Raw genomic sequence first — 14879 nt, 5'->3', positions numbered from 1 at the left:
ATCCAAATTCCTTGTACCGGTATGTTTTGTACGTACTTGGTCATTAAAGCTGATTCTGATTCTAATGTATTCAGTCATGCCCACGGTTGCAGTATATTCATTACTAAAGACCCAACAAGTGTCATTAGTTAGCCGTGTTGCGTGTGTCCTTGTTGAGATCATGGATGCTGTATAGCAATCTGATTGTCACTCACTTGAATCAAAACAGTTTACACATTATACTAAAAGGTTTTCCTGTGTTACACATTAATGCTCAGCTCATAGACTTTACATTCCAGCAACAGTGTGCAGGTAACTTTTCTTGGCACTGTTTTACAAATATAAAATCTTCATGAATTATTAAAAAATCACAAGTCAAAGAATATAAATCAGTCTCGCTTTCAGATTCAACTGTCATCAACTGTGTTAGATATTTTATAATGCCGGTCTATATAGAAAATGCTTTCTGGTCTACAGTGGGAGTTGCAAGGTGGCGTGGTGGTTAGCACCGTTGCTTCGTAGCTAGAAGATCCCCGGTTCGTGTCCTGGTTAGGGCACCCGGGATCTTTTCTGTGTGGAGCATGTTCTCTCTGTGCAGCATCCGGCTTCCTCCCACAGTCCAAAAATTTGCTGAGATTAATTGGTGATTCTAAATTGTCCGTAGGTGTGACAGTCAGCGTGCTTGGTTGTTTGTCTCTAAGTGTAGCCCTACAATAGACTGGTGAGCTATCCAGGGTACCTCTGCCTTTGCCCTAAGTCAGCTGGGGTAGGCTCTTTAATTGTGAATATGTAACTTTGGTACAAAGACATGAGATTTTAGGGCCTGAATCAGTAACTGGGGACACTTTCTGCCAGCTGCATATGCCAAAATTCAGTCGATCAAACTGTCTTACTACTAAGCTGTGCTGAAAATGAATACAAATGGTTTTCACCTTGGTGTATTCAAATGTGACTGCTGGAATGGTTTCAAGGCTGTGTACAGTCATACTTCATTGTGGCTGGCTAACACCATGTTCGTATGTGCAAAAGAGAAAAGTTTTTTTTTCTAACAAGACAGCACTAACTTGATATTTTGATGAACTCCAAATAATTAAATGTCATTTTATTGAATGCATTTTGAAGTGAATAACTTCAAGGCCAACCTGAACAGGAGGAGTGACTGCAGTGCACAATAACTTTCTAAACTTTCAGTACATGTAAATATTGAATTAGGATCATTAAAAAAATTGTGAATCTCTCCTTTAAGATCAAAACTTTTCTGATTCACATGCACTGTCTTTGAATATTGGTAGTGCCGATGATATGATTGAGAAGGCATTACACAGAGAGTAACTCAGGCGCTGCTGTACACAATACAATGGATTAAGTCAGCCTTGCGGAAAGGCCTGAGTGAAAAAAATGACTGGCAACCAAAATGGTGTCTGTCAAGAAGAAAAAAGGCAAGATGAAAGAATATGTCAAGGGAGAGATGATATCTCTTCTGAGCCTGAGGCAGATGCATGCACATACACACATCATCTCACACACACACCCTCTGACAGAGTTTTAATAAAACCTGTCCGACACCCTCTCCTTGGGTAAAGTGTGAGTGATGGCCTGGATAGACTCCAGGCTGAGCTGAAAACAACCACACACTCTCTCTCTCTCTCTCTCTCTCTCTCTCACACACACACACACACATACACACAAATACACACAGGTGAACAGACAGACAGTCAGACGGAGGATCTGCCCTGAATGACACTCAAACCTCTCGCTTGTCTTCACCCACTTGGCTGCCTTTGTTTTGAACTCAGTTTGTGTGTTTGTGCGGCACAGATGTATTTTTGTGTATGGATATGCCCTTATGTGCAGACATACTGTACCTGCAGGCTGTTATCTGCCTGTGAACACACACAACAGGAATAGTGTATTCATAGCTGTGTGTGTATGAAATCAAATCAGGCAAACAACGCGTTAATGGACATTTTTTTCTTTTCTTTTTTTTGGTTGGTTGCTTTTGAATCACCATGAACAGACTCTTTATCAATATTTGTGGAGTCAAGAGGCTGAGTTTGTGTTTGATGGAAGGTCTCCAGCTTCTAATTACCTGCAGGACAGGACACTGTGTGTGTGTGTGTGTGTGTGTGTGTGTGTGTGTGTGTGTGTGTGTGTGTGTGTGTGTGTGTGTGTGTGTGTGTGTGTGTGTGTGTGTGTGTGTGTGTGTGTGCGCACGCATGCACGTGCGAAAGAGGCCAGACCTCCATAGAAGAGGCCTGTGTATTTGATGTAATCCTGCCTGGCGAGCCAACAAACTGCTCTGCACATCGGACAGACATACCAAAATAGCTTAGCGATTTCAGTGCGTGTGTGTGTGGTCATTAGCGAAGGCATAACAGCACCAGCAAAATGAGAGTGTGCAAATGTCATATGAGCAAGGAGATGCTGATGGGCGTGTCAACATGTCAGATGTTGTCAGTGTGTGAGAGAGACATTGACGGAGAAAGAACAGTTGGAAATCAACTTTTCCGAACCTTGATTCAGGGAGTGAAAAGACAGCGGAGACCTGCACCTCGGTTATGATTTCTGCTGTCAAAATCAGTTGTGTATTGTGAGCATCTATCCAGCAGGCAAGGCTCAGGTCTCACTGACAGTCAGCGGCCTGCGCAGAAATAGCAGAGCGACTGCAGTTGAGACCAGCCAGTCACAGAGAATCAACATCAACACCTCCCTGCTTGACACTGAGCTACAGGACACCATAAACAGACATACCAAAATAGCTTAGCGATTTCAGTGCGTGTGTGTGTGGTCATTAGCGAAGGCATAACAGCACCAGCAAAATGAGAGTGTGCAAATGTCATATGAGCAAGGAGATGCTGATGGGCGTGTCAACATGTCAGATGTTGTCAGTGTGTGAGAGAGACATTGACGGAGAAAGAACAGTTGGAGATCAACTTTTCCGAACCTTGATTCAGGGAGTGAAAAGACAGCGGAGACCTGCACCTCGGTTATGATTTCTGCTGTCAAAATCAGTTGTGTATTGTGAGCATCTATCCAGCAGGCAAGGCTCAGGTCTCACTGACAGTCAGCGGCCTGCGCAGAAATAGCAGAGCGACTGCAGTTGAGACCAGCCAGTCACAGAGAATCAACATCAACACCTCCCTGCTTGACACTGAGCTACAGGACACCATAAACACACACACACACACACACACACACACACACACACACACACACACACACACGAGACACGACACACACACACACACGAGACACAGTGCATAAAGAGGCAAGTTCCTCTTCCTCACAGACTAATCAACAAAATGCAGACATGAAATTATTAATCGGATTTTTTTCTTTAACTTGAACTAAAGTTTAAAAGAAAATATGCACTTACTTGAATAAAGAGCAACCCAAGTTCCACATTATCTTTGAGGTAAGAAATTCATCAATAAATTCTGTCAGTTGTTAACAGGCCACACAAGGTAGTATTAATAGCAGTAGCTGTGAATGCCACCCCTAAGTGCCTTGTGTTGGCTGCTCCTGTCTGTGTAACTTTTTGGTGCCACTGCCTGAAAAACTTTAAAATAACCCCTCTGGTGAAAATCAAAGCTTGTTAGCTTGTTAACAGCCTCAAAACACAGATTCAGACTTCAGGGGTTTATATGTAATAAACTTAACAAACAACTCCTCTCAAATTACAAGATGGGCTTTCTGTATCATTATTTATATTCAGAATCAGTTTCTGGGTCAAACATGTATAGCTGAGTCGGTTCAAACACTGCAACTTGCTACTGTGTAGTGTAAAGTAGTTTTTCAGTGTTTAGGCTGTTTTCCACTGCAGGAACTTGTAGGTGATTGTAGGGCTGCCCCGATCCTTTGTGGGTGTTCCAACTGCAAGAACTATCCCTCTTTCAGTAATACAACTTAACGTTATGTAGTGTAGTTTGTTTTAACAGTGTCTGAACAGAGTCACAGGCAGAAGGAAGATGAAGGCAAGGGTGGGGGCTTCATAGATCTGCACATTCTGGAGAAAGGAACAGTGCAAAGTTACATGTAGCCTAATTTTTTACAGGAAGGGATTATATTCATGGGAAAAACACAACTTAGAAATATGTAACTTGGACTTACATAGATGAGTCTTAAAGGGTTTAATTAGTAAGAGGGACTTTAAGACAGCTCGTACGCTGTGAGGATTTCAGACATGGTTATGAATATACCCGTCTGGAAGTTGCTGCTTACCCGTAACTGGAAAATGTCGGTAGTTGGCTAGAGAGGGGAGGTCACAGACAAACAGAACCACACTTTCTTAACTAGTACTACTCCTGGTTTCTTGGTTACATTGCAGGATGCTGCCTCAGGAGGTACGATCCTGGTCGTGTTACATAGCCGTATTATGAAACTACATTTTATAATACGGCTAATGTAAGCTTGCTCCATGTGATAGTAGAGGAATGTTTCCTGTGCTTCATTTCTGTTGTCCTGTATTCTGTGATTTGACCCATCTTGTCTATGGGAACCTATACATTCATCTTAGTGTTATAGTAACTGCAAAAAATAAATAAATAAAAATAATAATAACACGTAAAACTGCAGTAATAAACTACTGCTATAGATACTTTTTGTGCATTTCATTAGGAAAAATGTGTAGTGATAAATGACATGCTGCATTACCATCATTTTTATGTGCCCCAAATTCTAACAATAACTTTATTTGAGAATTTCTTTATGGACAAATTTGTAATATCTGATCAGTCTGTAGTGCCTGTGGTTAAGAAAATATTGCCAGTGTATTGAGTGTTGTGACATGCTGCATTAATGTGGAGTTAATGTCATATAGTGTATCTTGAATGTGCTGTCAGAAGTTATCATGTTTATAGATGCTTGTAATTGTCTTGAATGTAAGTTTTTTTACACATCAGAGCTGCAGCATGATAGAGTGGAAAGACTTGAAGAGAATTAATGCATAGTTACCAGCATTATAGCAAGTCATTATAGATAACCATTAACCCATGAAAGAGCTACATATAGCTTGTTGATTGCATAACAAGAAATGTGGATGCAGACTAGAAATGCGGCCATGACGTACAAGCTGATGGGTCACGGGTCGTTTAACTGGTAGAGTGAGGTTTCAGTTTCTACTGGTATATTTCATGATACAACTGTAGACTGCTAGTGTATCATTAAAATGCATCATTGTACACAGCATTGCAACATTTCTTTTGGTGCAGGAATGTAGTAGAAAGATGGCTTGAAGCAGAGAGCATTGCATAGAGTGGGATGCACATACTGATGCACCCACACAATGTTAGAAACACAGGAGTGAGAGAGAGAGGAACTTTCTGGCCAGCTAATTCTTTATAAGTGTAGCCTAGTCTTACTGAATTTTCTTAGATATGTCGGTCAACCTTTTCATCACTGTGGTATTCTTTCCTCCAGTGTGCGATGAAACAGTATGTATGTTGTTGACGGTGCACATCAGAGGGGAGAATCAAGAACGAACAGATTTTTTTCACATACTGAGGCTTATTTGCTTCAGCCAGTTGGCCATCCTGGTTTGCCCACCTGGTGCAAACTCACACTCTCACACACACAGACACACTAGCTGTGTCAGCAGAGCCGAACAGGCAGGGAGCTGGCTGTCTCTGCGTGCTGGCTTTGGACAGTGGGAGGGTGGATTGTTTTACCGCAGCCTAATAAACCTGCTACTTCATTTACAGGCTGATGAATGGGTGCAGGGTAAATGGGGCGACAGTGCTGACAGGAAAGGGATGACTGTGGTGGCCAGTCTGTGTGCCACAGCCAGGGGAAGCAAAGACAGGACACAGAGTCCAAACACTGAGGCAGAAAGCCTGGACAGAAACACACACATAGATGCACACAAATGAATGTGTACAAGGATTAAAGTTAGAAATGAAAAACTGCAAAAGTCGTGAAGTCATCTAAAGCAAAGGTTATATGCGATCAGTGAAGTGACACTAATTTTGACCTGACCCTGTTCATTAATGTGTTCCTGGAGTTCTTTGTGTCTTCATGTTTGCCAAAAGTAACAATCCAATAGGAAACGGATGTAAGGATGATCACCAGAAGCACATTGCTGGGTATCGACTGGTCATGATCCATCGCTGACTTTTCTGCTTTTGACACTTCAAAGCTGTGAGAGACAGGAACTCTCTGTCTTTCTGCTTCCTCTGCACACAACCCAGCAGATGCATGTGGTAAAGAAGATTTGTTGGGATGGTTTTTACAAAGCCTCTACTGTCATTCATGACATTGGAGAACTTCTTCATTAAGTTTTATTTAAAAAGCAAGTGATATACAGTGACTGAAACTCACTGAAACATATGCATGTGTACAGTGTACTCAGACTTGAAGGTGAATCTTTATGCAAATTGTTGGCATGAAGACAAAAGGGGAGAAGTCCAGGTAAAATTGGGTCAAACTGATGAGTGATTCTATACAGTTTTTCAAACCTGCTTTTTTTTTAAACTGGCAATGGGAACATTTTTATCAGTTAAAGTGTCTAAAGACAGTTGATGTTGAGCACAGCTGCATCTGCTACCAATGCCAGCTGCTTATTGTTTGTGCACTGAAGGGTGAAGAGCGCACAGTTCACTGAAAACAGCAGAAATGTGTGGCTTTAGATGCTGATCTTAGAAGTACTGGTTGTATAACGGTGCAAAATATCAGTTAAGAACTTAACAAAGAGTTTTGTTCATGGGATATTTTCCAGGTTCTAAAATGTATCTATAAATAACACCAGCTAAACAGCTCCCTACACACAGCACACAGATATGTCTTGCAATGTTAGTTGTTCTGCTATATTTGCCGGCTTTGTTGGCAAGTTGGGTAGCTAATAGCCCTGCAAAAGACATATTACAGTAACAATTGCATTCATTTCTAATTATGTGGCATATAGAATAGAATAGTACAAGTAAACTGGAAAAATGTGGAATTTTTCTCAGTAATCTCAACATTTTTCTTAAACTGACTTAGTACAGTTTAAAAGGTACAAAATTCATTTTAATGTATATTCTGTAATATTGAATCAGTCACTCATTGTAATTGGTTAGGACATTTTAATGCAAGTTAAAACTGCTGAGCAAACACAATTATTAAGAAAAAAGGGACAAATTTATGGTTTTTCCTGTGAAAGGCCCTATTTTCATGCTATAACACTTTCACCTTATGATTATGCAAACCATGAATTTTATGTCATCAAGATTTATGTCAGTTTTACAAGGTGGTAAAGCCTTTTCTGCAATTTAAATGATGGGTAAACAGAGAGCTTGGTGCTGGGTCTCCCCTCCACAACATTCTTGCGGTACTCTTTCCAGCCTGCCTGTGTGGACTCAGGCCCACGTGTGCTGGTATTCACCATCAGTGTCACAGCTGTGCTGCCTGTCACTCAAGTAAGAGGCCGATGAAAGGAGTTCCATTCCACCTCATTCCTCCTCCTCCCACTGCTGTCACCTCCTCTGTTCCCTCTCGGCCCTGACAGCATGGCTGACCCCTTTCCCCCTGTCAGCACCCAGGTATAATGTGACCTGTCACCAAGGTCCATTCCACCTCAGGCAGGACCCTGCAGCTGGCTGCCCCATGGTAAGAGTCTAAGCAGGCAAAGCGGGGGCTCAGTCTGTTTGGCTGTGTGGTTCAGGTAAAGGTTCAGTGTGCTGTAGCACTATTAAATACAGATGAATCTTTAAAATGGTCTGTCAGCTACCATCAGCCTATCAGAGATGTCTAAACATTCAGAAAGCTTCTTTTTTACATTCTCAGATTTAGAGATTTCTGTGCCCATTCCTTTCAACTTGGATGCTAACATCAATAAAATATGAAGAAATGCTTGTTATTTGTGAACCATTTTCCTGTTGTCACTGTACAATCAAAAGGCCGCAAGGTTAAGCACAAAATTTCTATCAGATTTAAATATCTTCAAGTGCCAACAAGCTTCAAACTTGCCTAAAGCAAGTTCCAGTCTGTTGATTGACTCTATATGCAAATGTGTCTAAAAGTGACACACCTGTAGGTGCTAATTTGACCTGGATTTCATTTTCATTTGTCCTATCTGACTTTTAGATGCGGCTAAATCTTCTGATAAAACCTTGGGCATTACCACTTTTTCAGCAGCAGGTGCTACATATCTTTGGCTTTGCTAACAGAGGTACTTCATGATTTGAGGGCTGATGCTAACAAGATACCTATTTTTGACTGAGCTAAACAAAGACAACCAACTGAAACTAAAAACAAAGAAGAAAAGGAAATGAAACAAGTCTTTTCAGAAACAGTGTCGCTGTTACTCAAAGAAATCCACAGAACACACAGTCCTCAGTTATTTTGGGATGATTTCTTGGAAGTAATAGTTTTCCTGAAAACTATTAACAGTGTGTTCTGTGGATTTTCCTAAATTACAGGGGACAGTGCGTCTACAAAAATGTCATTTTTGAGCACAAATGACCAGAAGATGTTTTTTGTAATGATGGCAAATTGACTCTTTAAATAAACCCAGAAAAGAAATTTTCTGCAGCTTGAGAAGAATCAGATGTCAAATGTATTCAATACCAGCAGATGACAGAGACAGTGAATACTAAAAACATCTACATGATCTTTTCTTTTAAAGGCCATACATCAGTTATGTGAAGAATATATGACATTGATTGAAATACTGTAGTATCCCTGTACAGTAAGCACACATTAATCTAAAATATTGACAAAATGGTCATACACAAACAAACTCAGAAACCTTTGAGTCCAAACACTCAACTAAGCTGCAAAAAAAGTCTCAAGCTTGAGACCTCATTTATTTAACAACAGGCCTCTCAGGAATCTCCCAGCAGTATGAAAAGAAACAGCAGAGACAAAAGTGTGGATGAAATGTCACGAGAAAGAAGACAGAGAGGTAGTTACAGTGGGAAGATTTCTCCTTTGGGGGTTTTTGTTGTCAACTGCCAAAAGGGAGGACCTAGATTCCTATCAGTGCTGCAGGGTGAGACTGGGAGGGGACTGTCACACAAGAAAAACAAGCTTTACCTAGTGGGAACACAATGTTGCCTGACATTTTACTATTTGCATGTAATGATTTACACGCACACACTTAGCATTTAACCACGCCACAGGGCAATGTCTCGGCCTATTTGATGGTTTACCAGCTGCCAACAACACTTGTGTCATGTGAACTGAATTTGACCCGACATACTGCTGATGTTTCTACAGTTACGCCCTCCAGCTTCACATCATTAGACCTGTCAGTGTGTAGCCCATTGTACTGTTATTGTGCTGTAGTCTAAGTCTGTTGTGCCCAGTCATGAGAGTAACCAAGCTGATATTTATTACAGAGCACATCTTTGTTAAATCCAACATATTCAGATGATGGGTTCAAGGACTTCTTCCCAGGTGCTTGACACACACACACACACACACACACACACACACACACACACACACACACACACACACACACACACACACACACACACACACTCACATGCTGTATATACACACAGGTGACAGTGTATGTTTGGGTATGGGCTGTGTGATTCAGTGTGGTGCAGGCTGCGGATGGGCCGACCCCATTAGAAGAGAGGGGGTTGTTGGCTCGGCTGTGGCCTGGGCTGCTCGCTCGCAGGATAATTTACGGCCCCTTCATCCTGGCGGAATGTGTTTGTAGCTAGGCGTAATGGAGGCCATCCATTCTCCCTGTCAGCGTCGGGAAACACTTTTTTAGCCGGCTATGGGAGGAAATGTTTGACAGAGAGAGGGCAAAGCTGATTCTGTGCAAGGTATCTTGCAAGCACGAAGGACTTGTGGGCTTCTGTATTTGTGGGAACAGGAGTGAAAGATGCTGTTTGTTTCACATGTTTCTCTTCTTATGAATGTGTCCACTTATTGCTGCATAATTACAAGGGCTGCACAGTCTACTGTAGGTTTAGACTCACAGCCACATGTGCTACATGCTTTGTTTAACTTTCATTTAAACCTGTAAAGTCTATTTACTGCCTTTGTCTTCAAGGACATGCCATTTCTACGAAGCTATAGCGGCCTGTCATCAGCATATCACAGCATTGTACAAGGATTGGTGGAATACTGAAGCATAATATTGAATATTTAACAGACGTTATTGAGTCTGTTCATAGCAACAGAGCCTTGTTGTCAGGACACAGATTTGGTGAGGATCAAACAGCTGTGGTCTGACAAAGTCTTGGAATCAACCTGACAAAAAACAGCTGCAGGGGGAGCAAGAAACAGGAAGGACAATTTTGGTAAAAAGACCGTGTGAAGAGAAGAGGAAGACAAGGAGCAGTCCACCAAGGGTAATACTGACACTAAATCTCTCGTCCTTGGCTCGGCTATGAATCATTACAAGGCAGCTGTGGGAAGTTCTGAAGTGATGGAAGTAAATGCATCACACTTGACATTATTCACAGACCTCAGTGTTGAGATTGTCAGTCCCCTGAGAATCTGCAGGCCTCCGGCAGACAAGGAGGGAGCTTAACTCCAAAATGGCTGAGCAGCCTCACCTCTGTCCCTCAGCAGAGCTGTCGCATCGACCTTCACTGAGAGCCACAGGAGAGGGAGGGGAGCGCATAGCAGCATAAGAAATAAATCAAACGCGTATATACTTCTTTCCTGTATGTGTGGCTCTGGTGTGAATGCATCTGTTTATATGTGTATGCATTCGTACTTGCTTGTGTGTTTGTGTATGTGGTGTAGGTGAGTTGCCACTTTAATTAATTCCCCTATCCCTTCCCACTGGAAGCTCCTCCTCTCCTTGTCGAGCTGTGGCGGGTGACTCTTGTTAGCTGCACAGCGAGTGGGGAAGTGACTATGCCTGACAATATAATTTACGTTGTCTGTAGAGAGCGATCGGAGCACGGCAGCCTTATTTATGCCACATTAGGGGATTTGCCTGTGCTGCCGTCTCCAGGTCCAATCCATCAGATGGCTGTTTTCCAATGCCGCTTTATTGGAACGTGCCCTTGAGAGAGTGCTGAGTATCAGGGAGTGTGTTTATCTGTGTGTGTGATAGTGCTGTGCGTGTTTATACAAAGATATATGAGCATTTGTTGTGTATCTGTGCGGAGTGTGGTACTTCTTTGTGTGTGCGCTTCCATACACGAGTGCTTCAATTCAGTCGACTGACTGTGGCTAGCATTGTCAGACAAATGGACTCCATTCTCCGACAGACCAAATTACAGCTATAACTTCAGAAGGGGAACAATGATTACTAGGCCATTGTCATATCAGTGTGCCTGCACAGCAGAAAAGAGGCTACTTTCCTGCTGTGCCAGGGCTTCTTATGCAGCGTGTCCTCTACAGGAACGGTGAAATCCTTCCTTCTTTGCTTGTCAGGTCTTCCTCTATTGACTTGTCTCTCTTTGTAACGGTCCTAAATTACAGTCAAGTCATTCCCCCGGCATGCATTTCACTGGATAGCTGTCTCGATAAGTGACTTAGATGCAAAGTGACACGGACACCCACATGCAGTACAAGCATGGCACAAGGCTTAGTGAACAGGAATATGCATGGGAGAGCTCTGGCAGTGGAACAGTGTAATGAACGACACCAAGGAGCTCATTTTTCACAGAGGATACAAAATGTCGGGTCCGGAAAGACACGTCGGAGCTGCGAGGCGGCAACACATGCGGCTCCAAGTGCAGCTCATTAATCATAAGCCAGGGAGCGGTGGTGAGGGGACCCATATCCATCTGTAGCGCACTTATGAGAGTATTATAAATGTGCAGTGCAGCTGGTTGACTGAGAGAGTAAACAGCCGAGCAGTGTGCTACACAGTGTACCCTTACAAGGGCACTGAGCCTGAAGCACCTGTTAGGACACACTGAGGGTCACCTGGTCGGCCATGTTACCCCAACACATAGACTCAGAACTATTTAGTCCACATGTAGGTCAAAAACAGTTTAACTTAACTTCAAAGTTATTTCTGCTGTTGGTGACTGTTCAGTTCTCTACTCTAACTTGACACATTCTTGGTAGAAAACTTAAAGGCCTCTAGCTGAGGAGCTGGGTTTCACTATTCTCTTTTTTATAGGGAAATACAATTCTGTTTCACCTCATCACAGCATTATTGATTGTTGGGTGTGCTGAGACATTCTTACACTTCTACATCACTGCAGCATCGTGATGTCAGAGAACCTTTCACAGCAGTTTGGCAGTCCAGCAATATAACAAACTGTTAAAAATGTAAGTCCAAATTCTTTGCAAAGAACTAACTCCACAATTTGTTTTAATTTAGGAAGACCCCAACTTCCCTCAGAAAGACAGACCAAAGGCTGCTGAAACCACAACTAACCCATACAAATTCATGCAACTTTTCTCTTCTGTTCACACACCCAACCTCCTGACCCCTCTTGAATCTAGAAAGCACCACCTTGCCCCCCCCCACCCCATGCACATCCCAGGGACATGGGGCAATTTAGCTTTTAATTAATTGATGCTGCTTCCTTGCTGTAATAAGACAATAAATGAGAGTCGGGTGTGCTGTGTCAGTGTGCGCAGCTAATGACTGTACAGGGCTGTGGAGGGAGGGTGGTTGATGAATTAGGCAGGAGTGAACTTTACACCTCACCCTTACCACTGGGAGGATGAGGGAGGGACAGTGCAGGAGTAGGAGAGAGGGGAAGGAGAGAGAGAGAGAGAGATGACAAGGCCTATCACGGTGATGGAGTGGCTGTGCAACTCTTGGCTGCACACTGCTGTTTGTTCTCATTCTCATTCTCTGCCTGTTCAGACACAGACAGGGACAGAGACATGCTGCTTTTCAAACACACGTCTGCTGAATCTGTCTCTCCCATAAATTGTCCCGCACCTCCCAGATAACATGAAATAATATTCACAGTAAGTAAAATAAAGCTCACCAAGGACAGTAAGAGAAACATAACTGCTTGTAGACATACACATGTACTAATCATACTGTAGCCTGCTAGGACAGAAAGATCGGTGGTCAAGCTCCATCACGCACACACACACACACACACACACACACACACACACACACACACACACACACACACACACACACACACACACACACTTAGATTTATGTATAGTTGATATAGAAACACCTCAAGAATCAAGAGACTCGCATGCATATAGATTTTTAACACATAAAAGTCAGTGAATACACAGTATATATACACTATATATATATATATATATATATATATATATATATATATATATATATATATATATTAGTGGTGGGACGCGATTAAAAAATTTAATCGAATTAATTACAGGCTTTGTAATTAATTAATCGCAATGAATTGCAGTTTTGTCAAATAGCAATATTTGACACAATAAGGGAAGTTTTTCAGTTCAAATAAAATTGTGGTTGACAGTTGAATCAATGAATAGACATATACGTGTTTATAATTTAAAATATATTTTAAAAAAGGAAAATGGGACATATAGCAAAACATGATTTTGATGACAAAGCCTGAATTTAGTTGTTTTTTCCACTGTATGGCACAAAAAATCAGCATAAGTAGTTCAAGGAGCTTCAGAAAGTTGATAATCCAGAGATTCATTCTGTTTTCATCTTTTCTGGGTCTGATAAATGGTGGAATTTTGATGGTTCTTTTTATAGGAATATTAATTTTTATTTATGTAATTTTTTAATAAACAAAAAGTTTATAATTAAGTTATTAAAAGAGATATTTTTGTTGTTTAGGTTATTCCTCCTCCAAGGAGGCAGAGCTTTGACGGAGTAAAAACTTAAACCACAAAAATGTTTCATTTCTATTTATCTGCATTTTTCATCTGTCTGCTACATTCACAGATTACTGCAAATCTAAGTACAATTATAGCGATTTTATTCAACATTTTAAGACTTTCTGTAAACTCAAGCACTGTCTAGAAAAGTGGTCTATTATGGGATGGCTACACCGTTAGCCATTAGCAAGACTCGTAGCTAACGTTTTTTATATATATATATATATATATATATATATATATATATATATATATATATATATATATATATATATACATATATATATATATATAGATAGATAGATAGATAGATAGATAGATAGATAGATAGATAGATAGATAGATAGATAGATATATTCAATGTTTTTCGCCAACAAGATTGTAGTCACTGTGCTGAAAAAGCCTCAAACTCAGCTTTTCATGAGCTACATCGTGCAGGTCTGTGTTTGCTGATCAGTTCTTGAATGCAAAACCACAAAAGTGAGATGTTTATATGCCAGATATCCTGAAGAAGTACATCTGCAGTCAGTGTAGGTGGTTCGTGCAGTCATTTCCAGCATCCCTATGAATTCTTCTCCTAATAGATTAATATGCAGCACATTATTTACATCCAGCGCCAATATTCTGTGCTTGTATAAGGTGGGAAGTTTTGAGGCTACACTTATTAAGTGTGCCTGATTTAAATTTACTCATCATTTGCTTCAGATTGTTCTTTTTGTGTAGTAAGATGCTGCCCAGTACTCCTGGCACATTTGGAGCACTTCTTTTGTAAGCAAGAGCATCATCTACAACTCATTCTGGATCTGCTGTACTGTGTCAGAGTGGCGACCCTTCAACTTAAATTTCATCTTGGGGAAGAACAGGAGGTCAGAAAGTTGGGCTGAAGCATCAATTGCGTTGGTATAGCCAAGAAACCTTTGTCTTGTCAGCGCACCTTGAGCAGGTGCATTGTAGCACGATGATACGCACCATAGTTCGGGTTATTTGCACCGAATGTTCTGGGACATGAATTTATGGTGCACAGACTCGCACACTTTGAACAAAACAATGAGCTTGCTCTTTGTCCTGCTGCTGACCCGATGCACCTTCTTCAGTTTTGGAGACTGTAGGCTCTTCCATTCAAGACTGCTGTTTGATCTCTGAGTCATTGCCCTGCATAGATCTATTTCACATCATCAGTTATGATCCTTGAC

Source organism: Amphiprion ocellaris, chromosome 6 (genome assembly GCF_022539595.1).
Source record: "Amphiprion ocellaris isolate individual 3 ecotype Okinawa chromosome 6, ASM2253959v1, whole genome shotgun sequence".
Lineage (NCBI taxonomy): Eukaryota > Metazoa > Chordata > Actinopteri > Pomacentridae > Amphiprion > Amphiprion ocellaris.
This window is presented reverse-complemented; position numbering follows the sequence as displayed.